Genomic DNA, 26,869 nt, shown 5'->3' with positions numbered 1-26,869 from the left:
TCTAGGCTGACAAACCAGAGAAGTTTGGAGAGCATGACCACGACATGAAAAATTTGAAAATAGGTCTGGAGCAGAGGAGAGCATCTCTGTGACCCTCCTTGTTAGATCAAATTGGCCAAGGGATACCTGAAGCAGACCCTGTGAGTGGTCCTCTGGATTAGGAACCACTGGGGCTTGAAGTGAACCTCGTTTCTCTATCAGTAGGAATAATCTTGGCTGCAAGAAATGGCTCACTTAAATTTCATGAACAATTAAGGAAATTTTTACTTCACAGCTCTCCAAGCAGTGATCAGAGATGACTGGGTCAGGGTCCTGGTTCGTTCCTCTTTGATTCTCTCTATTCTCTTTCCATGTCTCTGCTTCAAGTTGGCTGTAGTAGTTCCAGGACTAACATCGTAAATGTGCCCAGAGGAAGAGATGTCTGGTGCCCACTCTTAAAGCTAAAGAAAATACTCTACCCAAGGTCCCCAGCAAGCATCTGTTATTATGACACATGTCTATTCCAGAACCAATCGCTATGACAGTAGGGACAGAATTACCCTTACACCAATCAGAACCCCCTGGAACTGAAGATGGGCCCATCTGCCACCAGAGTCCATGAGCCATGTTGGCAAAGGTGGATTCCTAGATTATAGGGAAGTTACTTTGGGGAAAGGGAAGAAAAATAGAATTTTTTTTTTTTTTCTGAGAGAAAACTGACAATATCCTCCGCATTCATGTAGCAGCTTAGTGCTCTCTGGTCTTTCCTTTTTCTTGATCAAAATTCCTGGGTCCAAGAAGCATAACAATAACCACAGCAAGAGTCCAGAGAAGTCTTGGATTCTGGCGTTGTAGCCGAGGCTGTGGGCTTGCAGTTTACATAGAATTGAAAATCACTGACCCATTCCATTTCCTCCAGTAATGTGCCAAACTGTCAGTTCTGTATGCTGACAGAGGCTTTTAAAAGCTCTATACTCAATTTTTGCAATTGAGAATACTGAGTGATACCAATAATGAAGTCATATCTTTACAACACCTATCTTCATTCTTCATTGTCATTAAGCTGGAAAATTCAACTATTCAGTATGATGATCATTTCTAGCCTTTGATAAGATTTTTCCATTTTCTCTCTTTTTTAATGCTTTTAAATTGTAATAAAGCTTTAAAGACTGAGCTACCAATAGTTTCATTTGTCTATCTTTCAACTATAATGAATACAGATGGGCAGAGAGGAAAAGAAATCCTGGATTTGGTCTAATCCTATAATCTTTCTCATTTGCTTCTGAAAGGTTGAATAATTCCAGATGAATACCTTGTAATGCCAGTGTTTTCTCATACCAATGATTTATTTTCTCATCGACACTAAAGAAATATTCAATATAATGTGCATATATAAACTACAAAATGATAATAACCCACATATGAAAAGTCATAAGTAACCAGTGTAATCAGAAGTAATGTGTAAGTCTGTATGCACATATATACACACATTATTAATACAGAAATACATCCTAGGAAAGAGACCACAGATATCACTAAATGGAAGAAAAAAAAAAAAACACTGAGTGCATTTTCTGCCCCATAAAATAAGAAATCATGGTGTTTTTCTTTCTAACCATATTTGTCCAAATATCATAGTTGATATATCCATATTGTGATAAGCTGTGACATTAAAAATTCTTCTACTGGAGTCCACTTCGAAAATTTCATTTTACTTTACTGTCATTTACCGAGTCATTTGTCAGTCTAGTTATGTATGTGGAAAAAAAAATTGACTCTGGGTTCTTCATATATCTCCAGAGAATTGACGCTATCTACACATAAATTTTACTATTTTCCTAGTCAAAAAAAAATGAAAGCCCAAGTGCGCTAGGTCCAGAAAGTCAGGAAAAATAAAATCAGCTCAATTTCCCTTGGGTTGGTATCACACTGTGGTAAGTGATAATAATATAGTAATATGATAAAACAATGATAAGTAATGATTTTCTGATCCACAGTGAGCTCTGTGTACTAAATGAGAGAAATTGCATGAAAATGAACAACCTTTCCAATGAGGGAGAAAAAATAAGCTCTGGGGGCACCTGGGTGGCTTAGTCAGTTAAGCATCTAACTTGGTTTCAGCTCAGCTCATGACCTCACAATTTCGTGAGTTCAAGCCCTGGGCTGGACTCTGCACTCTCTTCCTCTCTCTCTGCCCCTCCCCCATTCACACTGTCGCTCTCTCTCTCTCAAAATAGGTAAATAAACTTTAAAAAAGAATAAGCTCTGGAAGGAAAATTTCTGAGTGAGCAGTGGTAGGTATGTAAGTAGTCTGTTTATTTCCTCTTCAGTTTCATCTATCTCTTGCTGAGTCTCTTACTCCAATTCTACCTTGTTGTCAACATTCCGACTCTCAGGGCAATACTCTTCCCTCTTCGATATTCTGACTCGAGTATATATAAAACCAAAATCCATTTCATTCATCCCCAGATCAAAGAAGTTTGAGCTAATTTCCAAATTAGATGAAAAAATACAAGATTTAAACTTACAAAGCATAGTGTCCTGATCCCAGCTTATTCAGTTCATAAGCCCTGTTTCATTTAACATCCAATCTCAGATGTGTTAGAAAGGACTACCAAAAAGAATTTGGGGTTATTTTGCCTATGATTGGCACAAATTTGAAAGGGAAATGGGGATCTAAAAAGGTGATATATAGTTCAATCATGAAAATTCATTATTTTATAGATAGGCATATCCTTTTAATCAAACTCAAGCAAATTTAAAGTAATAATCTCACCTTAATTTAAAGCATTCACTTGTGTTTCTACAGAAATTCTTGAGTGGTAAGAATACAATTCTTTGAGTATTAAAGGCATATTTAAAAAGGCTTTCGGGGCGCCTGGGTGGCGCAGTCGGTTAAGCGTCCGACTTCAGCCAGGTCACGATCTCGCGGTCCGTGGGTTCGAGCCCCGCGTCAGGCTCTGGGCTGATGGCTCAGAGCCTGGAGCCTGTTTCCGATTCTGTGTCTCCCTCTCTCTCTGCCCCTCCCCCGTTCATGCTCTGTCTCTCTCTGTCCCAAAAATAAATAAAAATTAAAAAAAAATAAATAAATAAATAAAAAAATAAAAAGGCTTTTACTTTCATTAATACAGATTGGATGCTTTAGACCAAACTTATTGCTGAGAATGACTTGAAAAATTGATCAAATATTTTTTGAATGTTTGAAGGCACAGATAGTAAGACAGTAAACAATTACACAATCTTGGCCCAGAAAAATAAGGAAACCCAAGAAGAGAGCCCGGAATTTGAAGCCACTTTTCTACCAGAGAATTGTGCCAATGTTCCACTAGTAGCAGCTGAGAGGCTGAGAAGCTGATCAGAGGTGGTTTTGTTTTGTTTTGTTTTGTTTTGTTTTGTTTTGTTGGCAAGGTTTATTTTATTTTTGAGAGAAAAAGAGAGAGAGAGTATGGGGGGATGGCAGAGAGAGATGGGGACAGGGGATCCAAAGTGGGCTCTACACTGACAGCAACAAGCCTGATGCAGGGTGTGAACTCATGAACTATGAGATCATGACCTGAGCGGAAGTCGGATACTCAACTGACTGAGCCATCCAGTCAGGTGGCCCCAATTAAGAGGTTTTAACAGACTCACAGGGCTAGGAGGACAAAAATTGGAATTCAGGGCCAACTGGGAAATGAGTAGTGGCTGATAAAGCCTCCCCCAACCCTCTAAACATACAATTTGAGATCCTTGAGGACCTACCCACTATGACTAAGGGTAAACTGAAAACAGATCAGCCCCTATAGAGGTTGAAGCTCAACTTCTTTGCATTTCAAACACTGATTGGATTAGGAAGATCTGGGATTTCCAGCATACCTAGCCTACATAAATGCAAATATAAATTCTCCCTGAGGGGAAGGTAATATCCAGAGCTGCAAATTATCTCTAGTTTTTCATAATCTTCAGCATTTAATCAAAATAGCTAAGGGACCTGAGATGACAAGACAATATGACTAAAGACAAAAGTAAATAGCAATCAAATACAGACCTACTAGAGAGGGTCTCCAGACTCCCCACAGAGTTAATAGGCACAGACTTTAATATAACTATACTTAATATGTTCAAGGCTATAAAAGACAAGATTCTTAATTTGGGAAGAGAACCAGAAATTGTGACAGAGAACCAAAGGAGAATTACAAAGTTTTTAAATAAAATAATTAAAATTCAAGATTTTATGTGTTATATGTAGAATTTAAGAAACAAAGCAAATGAACAAAGAAAAAAAGAGACACATGAAAAAACAGACTCTTAAATATAGAGAACAAACTGGTGGTTATCAGAAAGGAGGTGGGGGGGATGGATAAAATAGGTGAAGGGGATTAAGAGTACACTTGTTTTGTTGTGTGCTGTTTTTTTTTTTTTTTAAGTTTATTTATTTATTTTGAGAGAGAGAGAGAGAGAGAATCCTAGGCAGGCTCTGCACTGTCAGCTCAGAGACAGATGCAGGGCTCAGTCTCATAAACTGTGAGATCATAACCTGAGCAAAAGTCAAGAGTTAGACGCTTAACCAACTGAGCCCCCTAGGAACCCAAGGGTACACTTACTGTGATGAGCACTAAGTTATGTATAGAATTGTTGAATCACTATATTGTACACCTGAAACACTGTATATGGTACTGTACATTAATTCTACTGAAATTAAGTAAATAAAAGGCAAACTTAAAAAAAAAGCTTTTATGTGTTAAACAACATTCAAGACACAGTCAAAAAGAGAATTAATGAATTGGAAGATAAGTCAAAAATTGCTCAAACTATAAATCCACACTGATGTGATCAATTAATCTATGGCAAAAGAGGCAAGAATATACAATGGAGAAAAGCCAGTCTCTTTAATAAACGGTGCTAGGAAAACTGGACAGCTACATGCAAAAGAGTGAAACTGGCCACTTTCTTACATTTAGGTCTTAGATTAAAGACCTAAATGTGAGACCTGAAATCATAAAACTCCTAGAAGATAACATAGTAGTAATTCCTTTGACATAAGCCATAGAAACATCTTTCTAGATATGTCTCCTAAGGCAAAAGAAACAAAAGCAAAAATAAATTACTGGGACTACATAAAAATTAAAAGCTTCTGCACAGCTAAGGAAATCATCAACAAAACAAAGAGGCAGCCTACTGGATGGCAGAACACATTTGCAAATGATATATCCAATAAGGGGTTAATATCCAAAATATGTGGACTAATGCAACCCAGCAACCAAAAACCGAATAATCTGATTTAAAAATGGGCAGAGACCTGAATAGACATTTCTCCAAAGAAGACATACCAATGGCCAACAGACACATGACAAGATGCTCAACATCACTAATCCTCAAGGAAATGCAAAGCAAAACCACCATCAGATATTACCTTACACCTGTCAGAATGGCCAGAATAAAAAAGACAAGAAACAAGTGTTGGTGAGGATGTGGAGGAAAAGAAACCCTTGTGTACTATTGGTGGAAATGTAAATTGGTGCAGACACTATGGAAAAGAGTATGGAAGTTTCTCAAAAAAATTAAAAATAGAAATACCATAGGATCCAATAATTACACTACTAGGTACTTACCCAAAGAAAACAAAACACTAATTCAAAAAGATATATCCACCCCTATGTTTATTGCCCCATTATTTACAATAGCTAAGATATGGAAGGAACCCAAGTGTCCACTGATAATTAATGGTTAAAGAAGGCATGGTGTGTGTGTGTGTGTGTGTGTGTGTGTGTGTGTGTGTGTATACACAATAGAATATTACTTGGCCATAAGAAAGGATGAGATTTTGCCATTTACAACAACATGGATGGCCCTAGATGGTATTATGCTAAGTGAAATAAGTCAGACAGAGAAAGACAAATACCATAAAATCATTTCACTTATACATGGAATCTAAAAAACATAACAAATGAATAAACACACAGAAAGCAGAATCAGACTTATAAATACAGAGAACAAATGATGGCTGTCAGAGGGAAGGGGAGTGGGATGATGGGCAAAATGGGTGAAGGGGAAGGAGATATAGGCTTCCAGTTATGGAATGGATAAGTCATAGAGATGAAAGGTACCACATATAGTTAATGGTACTGTAATAGTGCTGTACAGTGACAGGTGGTAGCTACACTTGTGAACACAGCATAACAGAGTTGTTGAATCAGGTGAATATGTTGTTCACCTGAAAGTGCTGTAACATTGTAGTCAACTATAGTCAAAAAATTAAAAAAAAAAAAAAAAGAAAAGAAAGAAACAAGAGGACTGACAGGATAAAAATTGAGTAAGACAGGGCACCTGGGTGGCTCAGTCAGTTTTGGTCAGGTCATGATCTCACAGTGACAGCATGGAGCTTCCTTGGGATTCTCTCTCTCCCTCTCTCTGCCCCTCTCCCACTCATGCTGTTTCTGTCTCTCTCAAAATAAATAAATAAACTGGAAAAAAAAGTAATACACACAGGAGATACAGTGAAAGGTAAATATAATCTAAAAGAGAATAGAAAGAATAGGTAAATAATGACCGAGAATTTTCCCAAATTGGTGAAAGATACTGTGTCACAGCTCCAAAATACCCTATGACCCCAAGCAAGATGAATGCAAAGTAAAACACACTTGTGCAAACCATAGTAAAACTTCTGAAAGAGGCAAAGAGAAAAATCTTGAAAGCACTCCCCGTTACAAAAAGAAATAATGCCTTCACAACAGAAAATATCACTTTTCAACAGGGACAAAGGAAATCAAAAGACAATGTATATTTTTTTCAAAGTGCATCAAAGGGGAAAAAAGCTGCCAAACTATACCCAACAAAAATATCCCTTAAGAATGCTGGTAAAATAAGAACATTTGCAGGCAGGCAAACAAACAAACAAAACCTGAGAGCCACTTCTAGAACTATATAAAAAATACATTGAAAGTTTCCTTCAGGCAAAAGAAAAGTAATCATAGGTAAAATATTAAAGATGTAAGAAATAAAGGAATGAAGAGAGAAAAAAATGGGAAGTAAACAAATAGTGATTGTATAAAGCAATAACACTAAATCCTGCAGTTCTTAAAATACAGAGAAAATTAAATAAACAGCAATAATAGATCAGGATAAGTACAAATGGAGTTAAAGTATTCTAAGGTTCTTGAATTTTCTGGGAAAAGGTAAAAGTACTAATTTACAGGGCTCCAGAGTGGCTCAGTCAGTTGAACGTCTAACTTGGGCTCCGATCCTGATCTCGTGGGTTCAAGCCCTGCATCAGGCTCTGTACTGACATCTCGGAGCCTGGAGCCTGCTTTGGATTCTGTGTCTCCCTGTCTCTGCCCCTTCCCCACTTGCACTCTGCCTCTCAAAAAATAAACATTATAAAAAAAAATTTTAAGTACTAATTTATGTTAAACTTTGATAAATCAGGGATGCAGATTGTAATCTACAATCAAGAATAGCCATTAAAAGCATAGTAAAATATCTTATAATTAATCTATTAATACAGAAAAATAATAAAAATACTTAATTCAAAAGAGGACCAGAAGGAGAAAGAAAAAGGAAAATGGTAGATTTATATATCAGTAATTACATTAAACATAAAAACACTCGGGGCGCCTGGGTGGCGCAGTCGGTTAAGCGTCCGACTTCAGCCAGGTCACGATCTCGCGGTCCGTGAGTTCGAGCCCCGCGTCGGGCTCTGGGCTGATGGCTCAGAGCCTGGAGCCTGTTTCCGATTCTGTGTCTCCCTCTCTCTCTGCCCCTCCCCCGTTCATGCTCTGTCTCTCTGTCGCAAAAATAAATAAACGTTGAAAAAAAAAAATATTTAAAAAATAAAAAAAAAAAAAACATAAAAACACTCAATGTTCCAATTAAGAGACAAAGATTGTGAGACTGGGTTTTAAAAAATCAAAAAACACATTGTATGCTGTTTTAAAGAGAAACACTTTTTTAAAGTAGAGATACAAGGGGCGACTGGGTGGCTCAGTCGCTTAAGCGTCTGACCAGCTTAGGTCATAATCTCGCCATTTGTGAGTTTGAGCCTGCGTTGGCTCTGTGCTGACAGCTCAGAGCCTAGAGCCTGCTTCAGATTCTGTGTCTCCCTCTCTCTCTGCCCCTCCCCGGCTCATGCTCTGTCTTAAAAAAAAAAAAAAAAAAAAAATTAAGTAAAGATACAAAAATGTGTAAGTAAAAAATGGAAAAAGATACAATATGCACATACAAATCAAAGAAATCAATGTAGCCATCTTAATACAGATAAAGTAGGGGCGCCTGGGTGGCGCAGTCGGTTAAGCGTCCGACTTCAGCCAGGTCACGATCTTGCGGTCTGTGAGTTCGAGCCCCGCGTCAGGCTCTGGGCTGATGGCTCGGAGCCTGGAGCCTACTTCCGGTTCTGTGTCTCCCTCTCTCTCTGCCCCTCCCCCGTTCATGCTCTGTTTCTCTCTGTCCCCAAAAAAATAAATAAAAAACGTTGAAAAAAAATTAAAAAAAAATACAGATAAAGTAGACTTTAAGACAAAAAAGGCAGAGAAAAAGGACACAGAATCATAATGATAAAAGTTTTAATTGCCCAGGAAATTATAGCAACTCTAAATTTATGTCCCCAATAACATGGCCTTTATCTGTACAAACAAAATTTGACACTATTGAACAGTAGGAAAGAAATTAGGAAAGAGAAGGAAATTAGGAAAGAGAAGAAATGCCAAATATTACCAATTCTGTTCAATATTTCATGGAAGATTCTAATTTATATATTGTGTGCATAAAAAACTCAAAAGAGTCTGCCCCATCCTCATAGGATATCATCTTCATGCTTGTGAATCATATGCACCTTCAAAAGACCATTTCATCCCACTGTGTGGCAGGCAGCTTCTGAATAATGCAATATTTAACAGGACCAATAGATCTAATGGTCATGTGGCCACTGTCTTACCTTCCGTTCTGTAGAGTAGGTTCCTCAGCCCTCAGATGGTGGTGCTGGCTGAAGACCTGAATATATGAAAGACAAATCCATGTCTGAAATATATGTCAATTTTGGTCAAGATGGAAGACGCCCAATGGAATCAATTCTTCACCAAATACCTGGTTGCCTTCCTCAAGGGATGGTGCTGTACTGGGTAATCAATATTCTCTCTGCTGTTGGAAGAGTAGACATTCATCAGTGGCAGTAATTAAGTCTCCTTTGTTAAGTGGGCGTCCATGCATTTGGGCCCATACATAATCACCATCCCTGCTTAACTGGCTACTCTGTTCATGATCCCAATCGTACCAACACTGTGATCATCAATGGCAGAAATTGGTAGATGTCAACTGATTTTATATGGCTATTGAGTGTCTCATCACTGAGGATGCTTTCTGACAGGCATGAATATATGCAGCACTTTACACCCAGTCCCATTGATCCATTTATATGCCTCTTTTCCAGAGATCCTTGTGTCTTGTCTTCTGTTAGCTCCTCTAGGCACCTGACCAATCATCCGAGGCATTCTCCATTGCCTTTGAGTCTTTAGGCTTACCTCCGGCCACTTTTCTTTCCAGACAAATTGAATAATCAGAGACAATGACAAAAGCTTTGCCAATTAGGATGATTTCTTCTCACTGCTATCTTTCCCACTCCAAGTGAGGATATGATATAGCTGCAGTCAATTTTTAGTTTACACTCACATCCTGAACTAAACCATCTATGGAACAAATTCAGCCTCTTTCCTTCTTCATCAGCTAATCATAATGAACTCTCCATGAAGTACAAGCTGGGTCAATCAGGACCAACTGTAATCCAATCCAAAGATGTAAGTGCTACATCTGGAATCAGGCATGAACAGGGCCAAGGGCACATGAGCAGGAGGCCCAACATCCATGTCATCCACCACTGTTGCACTGGTACCTCTCACTGAGTTTATACTTCATGGTCACATGGTGCACCACAGTCAGAGGTTTCATCTTTATCATGTGAGCATAAAGCCTGAGTTGCCCATCCTGGACCTAGATCTGTCAAATCCACCAAGTCACGAGTTGAGTAGACTCATCAGTAATCTATCAAGTGTGAGACTCTTTCCTGCCCTGGGCCACACTCAAAACTGGAGGCCTTCTTCTGTGTTACTCAACAAATGGGTCAAAGCAGTATTCCTCAATGAAGAATATTCTGCCTCGACAACATAAAGAAGACCTAAGTTGCTGCTTCATGATTGAAGGTAGAGGTTGTAATAACATGTCCTTTACTTTAGAGAGAATTCCCTGGCATGACCCAGATCATAATACTTTTTTCTAAAACTTTACTGATGTGACAGATGTCTGACTCTCCATCAAGTTTATCCCCCATCCTCTGGAGTGTATGTATCTTACAAAGGTTTCCAACATTCTTGTCACTTATGGCTCATCCAGCAAAATTAATCAATGTCACTGATACAGTAGATCAATATAATGTTCTGAAGAGTACCCAGGTGGACCAGAGCTCTTTGGATTATATTATGACTAAACATGAGAGAACTAACATCTTCCTGGGTCAAGACCATTCTGATGTCTATCCCATATGCCTGCAAATTACTACTGATTCTTCCTGAGAAAAACTGAAAGAATATTTGCCAGATCACTGGTCATCAAATATTAACTATGTAAAGCTTTGTTAACCTACTCTAGAAAAGGTGCCATATCTGGCACAGCAGCTGCAACTACAGATGAAACTTGGTTAATTTGTGGTAGTTTGCCTATTATCATCCATCAGGATCTGTCTGGTTTTTGTGGAGAAAAAACTGATTAATTAAATAGAAATATGATGGGGGCGCCTGGGTGGCGCAGTCGGTTAAGCGTCCGACTTCAGCCAGGTCACGATCTCGCGGTCCGTTAGTTCGAGCCCCGCGACGGGCTCTGGGCTGATGGCTCGGAGCCTGGAGCCTGTTCCCGATTCTGTGTCTCCCTCTCTCTCTGCCCCTCCCCCGTTCATGCTCTGTCTCTCTCTGTCCCAAAAATAAATAAACGTTGAAAAAAAAATTTTTAAATAGAAATATGATGGGAACTATCACCCTTTTATCCTTTAAGGTTTTTAATGGTGGCATTAATTTCTTCCCTGATGCCCAGGATGTGAAACGACTTTTAATTTACTATGTTGGCCATGGGAAAGGGGACAATCTCAAAAGCTTCCACCAGGCTTTCCCTACTAATACAGCTCTTATCCTACTGGCAAAGGACCCCATTTTGTGGTTCTGCAAAATTTAGTGGAACCCATACTCTATCTCTGGCAAAAGTGTTCCCAACCCTGAATCAGACCTTGGAATAATACCCCTAATGTGGCAGAGCCTAAGGCTGTAGGAATAAGATGCACAAATCCCACAAACTGGTCACTGGAACTGATGGCAAAAAAATAAAAATAAAAAGACCAATCCATCATTTGGAGTCATTGTGCTAATCAGCTGTTGATTTTGTGTATACACAATACCCAGGAGGCCAGCACCCAAACTCTACAAGATTTGTTCCCAAGCTAGGTCCTTAGCTGACAGCTCTGACAAGATACCACAATGAGATTCAAACCACATTGAGATACCACTACACATACACTAGAATGTAAAAAACTTAAGAATGCCCTTACTAACATTGTGATACTGTGATTTATAATAAGAAATATATATTTGGTCTTTGTCCCCTGTTTTAGCACAGAGCTTCTAAAACCCTTAGAATTTCTAAGTAATGAAAGTAATCAAGGTGTCTTTCATTATGTTAATGAGGTGATTTTTGGACCTAGAGATGGGGGCTGGTTGTCAGGACAACCATCTATGTAATTAGAGAATTGGAACTTACAGTCCCACCCTCCTGATGGGAGGTAGTGGGGAGAGAGTCTGGAGACTGAATCAATTGCCAATAATCAATGATTTACTCAACCATGCCTATGCAATGAAGCCTCCATACAAACCCCAAAGACAAGGTTCAGAGAGCTTCCAGATTGGTGAATGTGGAGATGTAGGGAGAGCAGTGCACCTGGAAAGGCATGGAAGCTCTGTGTCCCTTTCCCCACACCTTGCCCCATGCATCTCTCCCATCTGGCTATTCCTGAATTATTTCCTTTTATGATAAACCAGTAATCTAGTAAGAAAATAATTATCTGAAAGGCAACCAACAGAATGGGAAAAGATATTTGCAAATGACATATCGGACAAAGGGCTAGTATCCAAAATCTATAAAGAGCTCACCAAACTCCACAACCGAAAAACAAATAACCCAGTGAAGAAATGGGCGGAAAACATGAATAGACACTTTTCTAAGGAAGACATCCAGATGGCCAACAGACACATGAAAAGATGCTCAACGTCGCTCCTCATCAGGGAAATACAAATCAAAACCACACTCAGATACTACCTCACACCAGTCAGGGTGGCTAAAATGAACAGATCAGGAGACTATACACGCTGGCGAGGATGTGGAGAAACGGGAACCCTCTTGCACTGTTGGTGGGAATGCAAACTGGTGCAGCTGCTCTGGCAAACAGTGTGGAGGTTCCTCAAAAAATTAAAAATAGACCTACCCTATGATCCAGCAATAGCACTGCTAGGAATTTACCCAAGGTATACAGGAATGCTGATGCATAGGGCAGTTGTACCCCAATGTTTATAGCAGCACTTTCAACAATAGCCAAACTATGGAAAGAGCCTAAACGTCCATCAACTGATGAATGGATAAAGAAATTGTGGTTTATATGCACAATGGAATACTACTTGGCAATGAGAAAGAATGAAATCTGACCTTTTGTAGCAACGTGGATGGAACTGGAGAGTGTTATGCTAAGTGAAATAAGCCATACAGAGAAAGACAGATACCATATTTTTTCACTCTTATGTAAATCCTGAGAAACTTACCAGAAGACCATGGGGAGGGGAAGGGAAAAAAAAAAGAAGAAGAAGAAAGGTTAGACAGAGAGGGAACCAAAACATAAGAGACTCTTAGAAACTGAGAAAAATGGAGGGTTGATGGGGGGTGGGAGGGTGAGGAGTGTTGGGGAGGGCACCTACTGGGATGAGCACTGGGTGTTGTATGAAAAACAATTTGACAATAAATTTCATATTTAAAAAAGAAAAGAAAAGAAAATAATTATCTGAATTCTAGGAGCCACTGTAGCAAATTAATCAAACCCAAGGAGGGAGTTGTTGAAACCCCCCAATCCATAGCTAGTGGGTCAGAAGCACAGGTAACAACCTGGGGCTTGTGACTGGCATGTGAAGTTGGGGAGAGGCAGTCTTGTAGGACTGAACCTGTGGAATCTGACACTATCTCCAGGTAAACAGGGTCAGAATTAAGTTGAATCATAGGTTGCAGTTAGAGTGCTAGAGTGCAAGAATTGCTTGGTGGAAACTCCCCAGCCCATGTTGACATTGGGTCCAAGAACCCAAAATACAAGTGTTGGAGAATATGTAGAACAACTGGAATTCTCATATACTGCTGGTGGGAATGCAAAATGGTACAACTGTTGGAAAACAGTTTGTCACTTACTTAAAGTTAAACATACACCTAAAATAGAGCCCAGCCATTCTACTCCTAGGCATTTACCAAAGAGAAATGAAAACATATGTTCATACCAATGCTTGTACACAAATGTTTCTAGTAGAAAGGGGAGCTGTTGATATGGAGGAGATATAAAGGGGGATGTAGAGGTACTGGTGATGTTCTATTTTTTGACCAGGGTAAGAAATACACATGTGTTAACTTTGTGATAGTTTGGGGGACCAAATACTTAGGATTTGGTCACTTTCGTGTTTGTTATATAAAATAAAATTTTTTCCAAGCCTATAAAAGAAAATATCCCTAAAATATCACTAAATCAAAATAGTTATTGCTCCTTTCAGTATGTAATATAAAAATATCATCACCATGTAACTAGCAGTGACATTTAAATTGAGGACTAGCAATTGGGGAGAGTCACTTATGTGAAGGAAGCAGTAGTGGAAAATTTAAGGTTTATATCCTTGCCTAAAAATATGAAGAATAAAACCTTGCTTTTCTCAACTGAATGGCAAAATGCATCAGTTTCATTATTGTGAGGTGTTTCTGATAGGAGCAACAAAATAAAAAAAGGTTCAAAACAACAACAAAAAAGGTGTGTGTATATGTCCAAATCTGAAATTGACCTAAAATTTGAAGTAATCTAAAGAAAGTGACAAAAATAAAAGGGACAATAAATATCTTGCACATGGTTTTAAAAGTTAGTTGCAGAAGAAATCGTTCTTAGTAGAAATTTAAAACAAGTGATATGGAAGGGGAAGTCTTATTTATTGATATTTATACACTCCAATGTCCAAAAAGGATTTAAAGTGACTTACAGGGAAGAATAAAGATACATAAGGAATGGTTCATGAAATAAGAATGAAAAGAGGAGGGGCACTGAGGAATCTACTCCTGAAACCATTGTTGCACTATATACCAACTAATTTGGACATAAATTAAAAAAAAATAAAAAACAAAAAAAAAAAGAAATTCAAAAATAAATAAATAAATAATAAAAACTCATCTTAAGCAGCAACAACAACAACAAAAAGAATGAAAAGAGGAAAGCGGTGTTATAAAAAATAAGGGGGAGGAATAAATATGCCAACCAAAAATAAGTTTCCAATTCAGATTTTTCCCCTGAGCCCCACTCTTACATATATCTTATTGCCTATTGGATTTGAACTATGGCATTTGTACTTTAACATGCCCCAGCATAGACAGAGATACTTATATATCCGCGTTGGTAAATTTAAGTTGCACCTTAGGTATTACCAATTAACCTAACTAGGAATCCATGTCCTAAGGGTGGTCAGCTAGTGCTCCAATCATGAAGCCCAGCTCCAGCTGTGACTATTACACATGCTTCTCTTATCTTTATCTTCCATCAACACCAGAGTTCACTAATTAGCATAATGAATATTTAAAAAATGAGTTTCACTGGTTAAGTGAGTAGCCCAAAGGAAGTCAGAAATAAGCTCTCTTGATGGAGAAATGAGTACTATTTCATTGATATTTATTGAATAAAATACATTCAAAACACTCTCCTCCCTCACAAGGGTAAGGTTTAGGGAGACAGCAGAACCTAGAGTATGAATCTTTATGGACAGTGGTTGAGATTTTATACCTCAATACTCCTCTCTCCAGCCACTGGGACTAAGGGCTTGTTGCTTCATGTATCTGCCACAGCTGAACCTCTTATGGAGATGGCATTGTGACAGCTAATGGGACAGAGGACAATGACTCTATCAACCTTACAAAGCAGCTTATATTAATTATTTTGTGCCTTCTTGCCAATAAATGCCCACCTTAAATATAAAAGTCTGTGTGCATGGAAGAAATTGCTCTAAAACTTGCTACCAGTGTGACCTGATATCAGTCTATAGAATAGCTGACCCTCATCCATCTTAGATTTTCGGGTCCTTACTATATCAACCAAAAAAACCTAATAGTTTTGCAAATTGAACTGGCTTAGATCAGTGCACAATTTACAGTTGAGATTCCTCTCAAATGCAGAAAGCCAAAACTAAACTCAAGCTACCCTGCCTCCAACATGCTATTCCTTCTCTTTTCTTTTTTCCTCAATTAACAAGACTCCCATTATCTTGTCATCCAAGCCAACATCTGGTGTCATCCTAATTCCATCCCTGCCTCACCCAATATAATTTCCTATATGCCAATACCTCTCTAAGTTGTTGTGGTTTTTTTAATGTATTAAGTAATATCTTACAGTAGGGTATGAGGAGGGTATGAGAAGAAAACTGAAGCACCAAGCTTAAGTAGTAACAAGGTCACACAGCTACTAAGAGGTGGAACTAAGATTCAAACCCAGGCAGCCCAGCTCCAGAATTTTCACTCTTACCCACAACTCCTATCAGTCTTACCTTCTTACACATGTTAATCTATATCCTTATCTCCAAGCCCCAAACCATCCCTTATGCCAGGCATTGTTTCTTGCCTAAATAATTGTGAGAGCCTCTGGTCTCAGACCTCTCAGATCTATTTATACTATCTGTATAAAATATACAAATTATATGTAAATATGAAAATTACATAATGGTGCTCACCTACTTCAACCCTTCAGAGGTTTGTCATCACCACAGGGTGATGGCTGAACTCCTTGACAAAAGCCTTAGGGCTCTTATGATCTGGTTGGCTGACTCTTCCCACTGAGATCAGCCCTGATCCACATAGCCCTCCAAGCCCGAGCTGTGGCAGCCTATTTAAGGACCCAGAAACTCTCTCCTACTCCTTGCTGTTTCCTACTGGGAAATGCCTTACCTCTCCCTGTCCACTTGAAGAAATTCTATCCATCCTTCAAGATGCAAACCCTCTGTGATAGCTTACCTATACCCCCACGGAATTAGTCAGGCCTTCTGCTGCATTCCAAGAGAGCTCCTACACTTGGTTTCATTATAGCATGTGTACTCACATGTCTGTTTCTTCTATTAGCATTCCTGGAGGGCAGGAGTCACATCTTCTCTTGGCGTCTCTAGTAGCCATGTAAATAAACAGGTATTTAATTAAAAAAAAAAAAAGTGATTGAAACAGCCACCATATTCAGGTGAAAGATTTGGCTCTAGGCTTCCAGGCAGCCATGGCAAAATAAAGGAGGAGGGGGGAGGAGAAGAAGGAGGCGGGAGATGCAAGGAAGGAAGGAGGGAGGGAGAGGGGCAAGGAATAGAGAAGAAATACACAGTATTATATTACTTCCAATTAAAGCTTACTATAAAAAACAGACCTATAAATTCTGCTTTTTCATTTTCTATACTGTTTTTGAACTGCAGTGAAAGTAAAGGAATGAGAGAGTTAGAAAGACTGAAATTGTCTTCAGAATGTGTTATGTTGGCATCTGAGGTTTCACAGAAAAGTCTGGATGGTGATAGGGGCTGCCAATGAGTCCAGGACTCAGAATGGCTACAGTGCTGTTGAAATTCCTTCCAGTCTCTGTGCTAGATCCAGGTGCAAAAACAGAGCCCCTGACTTCATGGAGTTTTCTTGCTAATTGGAGGAGGGAAAAGGTATATATTTATCAGTCAAGATCTAATCAGGGAAAACAGAAACCACCTCTCCCCAGTTCTGCTTTATTCCCTTCCACAGATGATGATCTCTTGAAGAGTTTCAAATTACCATGCTAATCTCCATTTTAGAAGCTGCTTCCAGGGAGCACAACCTGTGTCACTAGCATTTCTGGAATTTTCGGAACAGACAAAGGCCCAAGAAGTCTCCCTGAGACCCAATGTATTCACTGCCTTTGGACTTTGCCCAGGGTTCCAGATACAAACTAGTAATAATAGCCAACATTTACCAACTACTTACATGTGCAAACAATTTATACATGTTAACTCATTTCATCTTTACAACTTCATTTTAAAGATGAGGAAACCACAAGGCACATAAAGTTAAGAAACTTGATTAAGATCATACAGCTGGTACGTTAGTGGTGCCAGGTGACAAACACAGTCTTTGATGTAGGCAGACCTTCACTATAATTCTCCTCGTGCATATGGGTTTGGTAAAGGTTTGTTTTCCTGTGTTGGTGAATGTAGATACCCACATTCTCTTGGTGGAACCAGATTTTTAGAAGAAAATTGTACATACTTTCTATTAATAGATATTTCTTTCTATTTGTGTTCTATTTATGTGAATACCAACATTTCTTTGCATTAATCAGAGACACAACCTAGAAGGTGTAAGACAGACCCAGAACTAAACATCTGTTGGAATAACTCCTAGAAGTACTCAAGTAGATTATCAAGAGGCAAATATGTGGGTATATTAAAATTATTCTTAACCTTTTCTTGCTTTGAGTTTTAAATTATTTTTCACCTTTATCAAGGTATAATTGACACATAGGAATTGTATGTATTTAAAGTGTACAACTTGATGTTTTAATAGCAAAGCATTGTATACACTGTGAAATGATCACCACAATCAAGCTAATTAACATACCCATCACTCCACAGTTACTGCTTTCCTTCTCTTTCTTTTTTATTAAGTGAGAACTAATATAGTGATAAAACTTCAGAAACTGCCTTCTTAACAAACTTCAAGTATACAATACAGTATGTTAACTGCAGACCATGTTGTTCCAAAGAGACAACACCACACACCTGTTAGAATGGCAATTATCAAAAAGACAAGAGATAACAGGTGTTGGTGAGGCTGTGGAAAAAAGGGAACCTTTGCACACTGTTGGTGGGAACACAAACTGGTGCAGCCACCAAGGACAAGACGGAGGTTCCCCAAAAAATTAAAAATAGAATTACCAAATGGTCCAGCAATCCCACTTCTTTATATGTACCTGAAGGAAATGATATCACATATCAAAGGGATATCCATTCTTCTATGTTCATTGCAGCATTAGTCACAATACCTGAGATATGAAAACAACCTAAATATCCATCAAAGGAAGAATAGATAAATAAAATGTGGTATATGGAATAGAATAGAGACTCCAGAATTGGACCCACAAATGTATGGCCAACTAATCTTTGACAAAGCATGAAAAAATATCCTATGGAAAAAAGACAGTCTCCTTAACAAATGGTGTTGGGAGAACTGGACAGCAACATGCAGAAGAATGAAACTAGACCACTTTCTTACACCATTCACAAAAATAAACTCTAAATGGATAAAGGACTTGAATGTGAGACAGGAAACCATCAAAACCCTAGAGGAGAAAGCAGGAAAAACTTCTCTGACCTCAGCCGCAGCAATGTCTTACTCGACACATCTCCAAAGGCAAGGGAATTAAAAGCAAAAATGAACTATTGGGACCTCATGAAGATAAAAAGCTTCTGCACTGCAAAAGAAACAATCAACAAAACTAAAAGGCAACCTACAGATTGGGAAAAGATACTTGCAAATGACATATTGGATAAAGGACTAGTATCCAAAATCTATAAAGAACTCACCAAACTCCACACCCAAAAAACAAATAATCCAGTGAAGAAATGGGCAGAAAACATGAATAGACACTTATCCAAAGAAGACATCCAGATGGCCAACAGACACATGAAAAGATGTTCAATGTCACTCCTCATCAGGGAAATACAAATCAAAACCACACTGAGATACCACCTCATGCCGGTCAGAGTGGCTAAAATGAACAAATCAGGAGACTATACATGCTGGCGAGGATGTGGAGAAACGGGAACCCTCTTGCACTGTTGGTGGGAATGCAAACTGGTGCAGCTGCTCTGGAAAACAGCGTGAAGTTTCCTCAAAAAATTAAAAATAGATCTACCCTATGACCCAGCAATAGCACTGCTAGGAATTTGCCCAAGGGATGCAGGAGTGCTGATGCATAGGGGCACTTGTACCCCAATGTTTATAGCAGCACTTTCAACAATAGTCAAATTATGGGAAGAGCCTAAATGTCCATCAACTGATGAATGGATAAAGAAGTTGTGGTTTATATACACAATGGAATACTACTTGGCAATGAGAAAGAATGAAATCTGGCCATTTGTAGCAACGTGGATGAACTGGAGAGTATTATGCTAAGTGAAATAAGTCAGGCAGAGAAAGACAGATATCATATGTTTTCACTCATATGTGGATCCTGAGAAACTTAAGAGAAGACCATGGGGAAGGAGAAATGGGGGAAAAAAAGTCACATAGAGGTAAGGAGGCAAACCATAAGAGACTCTTAAATATTGAGAACAAATTGAGGGTTGATGGGTGGGGAGAGGGGAAAGTGGGTGATGGGCACTGAGAAGCGCACCTGTTGGGATGAGCACTGGGTGTTGTATGGAAACCAATTTGACAATAAATTAAAAAAAAAAGAAAATGTGGTATATATAAATAACAATAAAATGTTATTCGGCCTGTAAAAAGAAGAAAACCCTCGGGGTGCCTGGGTGGCTCAGTGGGTTAAGCATCTTGATTTTGGCTCAGGTCATGATCTCATGGTTCATGAGTTCCAACCTCATGTCAGGCTCTGTGCTGCAGTGCGGAACCTGCTTGGGACTCTCTCTCTCTCCCTCTCTCTCCCTCTCTCTCTCTCTCTCTCTCTACCCTTTTGCCATGCACGCTCTCTCTCTCTCTCAAAACAAACTAAAAAAATAAACATTTTAAAAAAAGAATAAGAAAACCCTGCCATTTGCAACAACATGGATGAAACTGGAAGACATTATGCTAAGTGAAATAAAGCAGATCCAGAAAGACAAACATTGCATGATCTCGTTTATATGTCGAATCTAAAATAGTCAAACTCATAGAAGCAGGGAGTGGAACAGTGGTTGCCAGAAGGGGAAATTGGAAATGTTGATCAAAGGTGATGATGTCTCAATGACTGAAGTTCTGGAGATCTAATGTATTCTTAACTTTTTAATTGAAATAATAGGTAAAAGTGCATGATACATCAAACTCATGGCGAGAAGATACGGTATCCCATACACTACATTCCAAAGGTCAAGAAATCATGGATGGTTTGCAGTTACCATGACTTGTCTATTTCCTAAATTTCCATCTAGAAAAATATCAATTTGACAGAACTCAATACAAAAAGAAACTATTATGTAGGAAACAAATATAGTAAACCAAACTTCCTAAAAAGATCTAATTGGCTTGGTCTTTAAGGTTCAGTTTCCTTTTGTGACTGGGACAGAGTCCTAAACACATTCTTGATTATGTTAGTATTCATATAATTAAATGACAATAAAACAATTCTCCTTTATATATGTTTTCTTTTTCATCCTCTATAGTGTGAAATAAACATGAAGCTGTCAGAGAGAATGAACTGAGACAGGCTGAACTAATTTGCCACTGATTATAGTCATTATAAACAATCTGAATACTGTTCTACCTCACTAGGATTTAAATAATCTGTCAAAAAGCCACTTTATTCTAAAATCTGCATATGGAATCAGGGACATGAGGAAGAAATAAGGTTATAGTTAGTAAAGCCAACAGAAATACCCTCTTTCTGACACCAAACCAAAAGAGACACTCTAGGGGCACTTAGGTGGCTCAGTCAGTTAAGCATCTGACTCGTGCTCTCAACTTAGGTCATGATCTCACGGTTCATGAGTTCGAGCCCCATGTCAGGCTCTGTGCTATCAGCTTGGGATTCTCTCTCTCTCTCCTTCTCTGCCCCTCCTCTGCTTGTGCTCTTTCTCTCTCCCTCTCTCTCTCTCTGAAAATAAAGAAATAAACATTTTTTAAAAATTAAAATTTTTAAACTTTAAAAACGAGCTACCCTAGGATTAATTTCTTTAAGCCCCTCTTCTCTCCCTCCTTCAAATGCCATCTCCATGCAAATAATTATTGCTAGCCCATTTCTTCTTCATTATTTAGGAATATCACTCAGTGTCTCTAGAAAATTACCTCTTCAGGACCAGCTAGAGGCAAAAGTATTAAATAGGATGAGCTTTTCTGTCATTTTAAAAATGAGACTACCTAAGGCCAGTGAAGATCTGGTTACATGTAAAGCCTCAAAACTTCCTGGGGAGAATGTAAAATTCTTTTGAAAATCAAATTATCAATTGTATTCCATTTGTGAGAATATACTCTAATGTAATCATCCTGAAGATGGAAAACCCTTTATGCATAAAAATATTTGCAACAGTGTTAGCATTTATAATGAGAAAACATGGAAATAAATTAGATGTCCAGAAACATGGGAATGGCTAAATAAAATATGATGCAACACACAGGGAATAGTATGAGCAATCTTAAAATTTGGTAAAAGTTTTAATAACATTTTTAAATCTTCTGTTATCAAGTTAAATGGAAAATGGCAGGTTATGAATTTGTACACATATGTTCTCAGTTATGCTAAATCATGCAAAAATATGGTAAAGAGTCAAAGATAGCTGGGTCAATTTTGAAGAAGGTAGAGGAGGGGGATTTTACTCTTCTAGCTATGAAGGCTTACTATTGTTAAGTTCTAATTATTATAACAGTATTATAGCAGAAATAGATGAATAGATCAATGGACACTTTATATATGGTATTTTATAAATATAAATACACACACACACAGGCATATCTCATTTTATTGTGCTTAGAAACTGCATTTTTTACAAATTAAAGGTCTGTGGCAATCCTGCCTCAAGCATGTCTAATTGGCACCATTTGTCCAACAGTGTTTGCTCACTTCATGTCTTTGTGTCACGTTTTGGTAATTTCAATATTTCAAACTTTTCCACTATTATATTTGTTATGGTGAACTGTGATCTGTGATATTTGATGCTACCTCATGGCAAACCATGTCCATATAAGACAGAAAGCTTAATTAATAAATTAATAAATGCTCTGACTGCGCCACCGCCTGCCCTTCACCCACCCTCTCCCAGGCCTCCCCATTCCCTGAGACACAACAATATTGACATTAAGCCAACTAATACTTTACAACGACCTCTAAGTGTTCAAGTGAAAGGAAGAGTCGTCTCTCAACTTTAAGTCAAAAGCTAGATATAATTAAGTTTAGTGAGGAAGGCATGTCAAAAGCCAAGATAGGCTATAAGCTAGGCCTCTTGAGCCAAACAGATACCCAAGTTGTAAACGCAAAGGAAAAATTACTGAAGGAAATTAAAAGTGCTACTCCAGTGAACACATGAATGACAGAAAGCAAAACAGCTGATATGGAGGAAGTTTGGTCTGGATAGATGATTAAACCAACTACAACATTCCCTTAAGCCAAAGCATAATCCAGAGCACGGCCCTAATTCTCTTCAGTTCTCTGAAAGCTGAGAGAGGTCAGGAAACTGCAGAAGAAAAGTTTCAAGCCAGCAGAGTTTGGTTCATGAGGCTTGAGGAAAGAAGCCGCCTCCACAACACCAAAGTGCGAGGTGAAGCAGCAAGCTCTGATGGAGAGGCTGTAGCAAGCCATCCAGAAGACCCGCATTCATGAAGGTGGCTACACTAAACAACAGATTTTTAATGTAGACAAAACAACTTTATATTGGACGAAGATGCCATCCAGAACTTTCATAGCAAGGGGGGAAAGGTCATTGCCTGGCTTCAAAGCTTCAAAGGACAGGCTGACTCTTATTAGGGTCTAATGCAGCTGGTGACTTTAAGTTGAAGCCAATGCTCATTTACTATCCTGAAGATCTTTGCACCCTCAGTAATTAGGCTGAATCTACTCTGCCTGTGCTCTGTATACGGAACCAGAAAGCATGGATCACAGTGCACCTGCTTACCAAATGGTTTACTGAATCTTTTGAGCCCCTATTGAGACCTACTACTCAGAAAAAAAAGATTCCTCTCAAAATTCCTTCATTACTGCTCATTGACATTTACTTGGCCACTCAAGAGCTCTGATGGAGATATACAAGATTAGCACTATTTTCATGCCTGCTAGCACAACATCCACTCTGCTGCCCATGGATCAAGCAGTAATTTTGACTTTCAAATCTTATTATTTAAGAAATACATTTTGTAAGACTATAGCCACCACAGTTACCAAAACTACCAATTGAAAACCTTCTGGAAATGTTTTACCATTCTAGATGTCATTAAGAACACTTGTGGTTCATGGGAAGAGGTCCAAATATCACCATTAACAGGAGTTTGGAAGAAGGGGATTCCAACCTTCATGGATAACTTTGAGGGGTTCAAGACTTCAGTGGAGGAAGTAACTGCAAACGAGGTGGAAATAGCAAGAGAACTAGAATCAGAAGTGGAGCCTGAAGAGATGACCGAATTGCTGTAATCTCATGATAAAGCTTTTAACAGATGAGGAGTTGCTTGTTAGGAATGAGCAAAGAAAGTGACTTCTTGAGATGGAATCTACTCCTGGTGAAGAAATGACAGTAAAAGATTTAGAGCATTACATAAGCTTAGTTGATAAAGCAGCAGCAGGGTTTGAGAGGACTGACTCCAGTTTTGAAGAAGTTCTCCTGTGGGTAAAATGCTATCAAATAGCATCACATGCTCCAGAGAAATGTTTCATGAAAGGAAGAGGCGATTGATGCAGCAAACTTCATTGTTATCTTATTTTAAGAAATTACCACAGCCACCTCAACCTTCAGCAAGGTTGGTCAGTCACCCTGATCAGTCAGCAGTCATCAACATTAAGGCAAAACCTTCCACCGCAAAAAGACTATAACTCACTAAAAGCTCAGATGGTGGTTAGCATTTTCTAGCAATAACGTGTTTTTAATTAAGGTATGTACATTGTTTTTTTTACACAGAATGCTTGGTAGACTACAGTATAGTATAAACATAACTTTTATATGCACTGGGAAATTAAAAAATTCACTTGACTCACTTTATTGCAATACTAGCTTCAACACAGTGGTCTGGAACTGAACCTACAACATCTCTGAGGCATGCCTGTAAACAAAGGTGGTATTATAATTAAACTAAATAATGCTAAAACAATGAACTCCAAATGTAAATGTATACATAATTTAGATCCCTACTTCATACTGTATATAAAAACTAAATTCCACATGTATTAAAAGACATAAACATGATTTAAAAATCTAAAACTTCCACAGAGAGATATAGTAGTACATCATTATGATCTGAGAGCAAGAAAGTATTTCTTCAATAAAATGGAAAAAGCCAAACCACAAAGAAAAAGACTGATAAATTCAGTTGCATTAATGGTTAAAACCCCATCTGGCAAAAATAAATACATAAATACACAAATAAATAAAGTGAAAAAATAAGCCACGGACTGAGAGAAGCCATTTCTTTTTCCCCTAGTTTTATTGACATATTATTGACATATAATATTGTATAAGTTTAAGGTATACAACATGATTTGATAACATACATTGAAAAATGATGACCACAATAAAGTTAGTTAATATCTCACATAAATACCATCTTTGTGTGTGCTAAGAACTTTTAAAATCTACCCTATTAGCAACTTTCAAGAACACAATATAGCACTGTTAACTATAGCCACCATGCTGTACATTAGATCCCCAGAATTTATTCATATTATAACCAAAAGTTTATACTCTTTGGCCATCTTCACCCATTTTCCCGACCCCGCTCCTATCCCTGGCACCCACCAAGTTACTCTGCTTCTAGGAGATCCATATATTTTAGATTCCACATATAAGTAATATCATGTAGTATTTGTCTTTCTCTGCCTTATTTCACTTAGCATAATGCCCTCAAGATTCATCCATACTGTCACAAATAGCATTATTTATGGCTAAATAATATTACACACACACACACACACACACATTTTCTTTATTCATTCAGTCTTCAATGGACAATTAGGCTGTTTCCATGTCTTGGCTACTGTAAATGTTTCAATGAACCTGAGAGTGTAGATATCTCTACAAAACGATTTTATTTCCCTCAGATATAGACTCAGAAGTGGGTTTACTGGATCATATGGTAGTTCTATTTTTAAGTTTTTGAAGAGCTTCCATACTGTTTTCCATAGTGGCTGTACCAATTTACATTTCCAGGAAGAGTGCACAAGTTCCCTTTCTCCACATCCTCACTAGCACTTGTGATTTTTTGTCTTTTTGATGATAACCATTCTAATAGATGTAATTGTGGTTTTGATATGTATTTCTGTGATAATTAGTGATAGCAAGCACCTTTTCATGTACCTGTTAGCCATTTGTGTATCTTCTTTAGAAAAATGTCTATTCAGATCCTTCATTTCTTTTTAATTTATTTTTGAGAGGAGGGGCAGGGGAGGGGCAGAGAGCAAGGGAGACAGAGAATCCCAAGTAGGCTCTGTGCTACCACCATGGAGCCTGATGTGGGGCTCAATCTCACAAACCATGAGATCATGGCTTGAGCCAAAATCAACAGTCAGACATCCAACCAGCTGAGCTACCCAGGTGCCCCTGTCCATTTTTTAAATTGGATTATTTTGGGGTTTTGCCATATTGGGCAAATATTTTGGATATTAACCCCCCATCAGATATATGATTTGCAAACATTTTCTCTCATTCCATAGGTTGCCTTTTCATGTTGATCATTTCTTTTGCTGTGCAGAAGCTTCTTAGTTTGATGCAGTCTCACTTGTTTATTTTTGTCTTTATTGCTTGTGGTTTTGGTGTCATATCTAAAAAAAATCAATGGCAAGACCAATGTCAAGGAACTTACCTCCTATGTTTTCCACTAGTTTTATGATTTGGGGGTCTTCATTTAAGTCTTTAATCCATTTTGAGTTAATTTTTGTGAGTTGTGAAAGATAAGGAATGAACAGAATTTTATTCTTTTCCATGTCAATATCCTATTTTCCCAACACCATTTATTAAAGAGACTATCTTTACCTCATTAAGTATTCTTGGCTCCCCTGTCAAATATTAGGTGACCTTATATGTGTGGGTTTATTTCTGGACTCTCTATTCTGGTTCATTGGTTCTATGAGTCTGTTTTTGTGCCAGTACCATGCTGTTTGATTGATAACTTTGTAGGACAGCTTGAAATCAGGAAGTATGATGCTTCCAGCTTTGCTCTTTCTCAAGACTGCTTTGGCTACTTAGGGTCTTTTGTGGTTCCATACATGGTTCAAGTGGGGGTGGGGGCAGATCTGCTGGCTGTATTATGGTCTTGGGCTTGGGGGGTGGGCACAGTTGGACTCTGCAATCTCTTCTAGGCCAGCAGAGTCATAGGCTGTGTTCTCTGACAGCGCAACCTCTGGTTGGATTCCATAGTCGAGCAGGGCTGTGGGCATGCTCCACAATCTCTTATTGGATAGGGCCTCAGGCTGTACTACTGGCTGGACTCCGAGTCCAGGAGTCCAGGACAGGATAACCCCAGTGAGCCTCCCAGGAAGCATCTTGTAACGTTGGGGAGCTAAATGAACACCTTGGGCTCTCTTTTTCCCACTAGAGAAACCATAGGCCTGGGGCACCCTCTTGACCCTGGGGCACCCTCTTGCTGTGCCAGCCTAGGGGAGAGGCAATGCAGTCAAAAGGTAGTGCTCCTCTTACACTTCTAAAGCGGTCTGTCTCAGTCTCTCTTGCCCAGGGGAGTGTTTCAGGTTCACTCCCAGATTCTAGGATCT

The 26,869-nt window shown here is 38.6% G+C and overlaps 1 long non-coding RNA gene across 1 annotated transcript in view; it reads right to left on the bottom strand.

The window, feature by feature from the left end:
- Positions 1 to 16,497, bottom strand: part of LOC115512499 — an 89,145-nt gene extending 72,648 nt beyond the window's left edge. The window contains exons 1-2 of the long non-coding RNA XR_003968408.2: positions 16,352 to 16,497; positions 8,888 to 8,943 (exon numbers count right to left, since the gene is read on the bottom strand). This is a non-coding gene — a long non-coding RNA (uncharacterized LOC115512499). The remainder of the gene's footprint in view (positions 1 to 8,887; positions 8,944 to 16,351) is intronic.
- Positions 16,498 to 26,869: the final 10,372 nt, after the last annotated feature.

This window comes from Lynx canadensis, chromosome B1 (assembly GCF_007474595.2).
Source record: "Lynx canadensis isolate LIC74 chromosome B1, mLynCan4.pri.v2, whole genome shotgun sequence".
Classification (NCBI taxonomy): domain Eukaryota; kingdom Metazoa; phylum Chordata; class Mammalia; order Carnivora; family Felidae; genus Lynx; species Lynx canadensis.
Note: the sequence above shows the minus strand (reverse complement) of the source record. Positions and strands in the feature narration are given on the sequence as shown.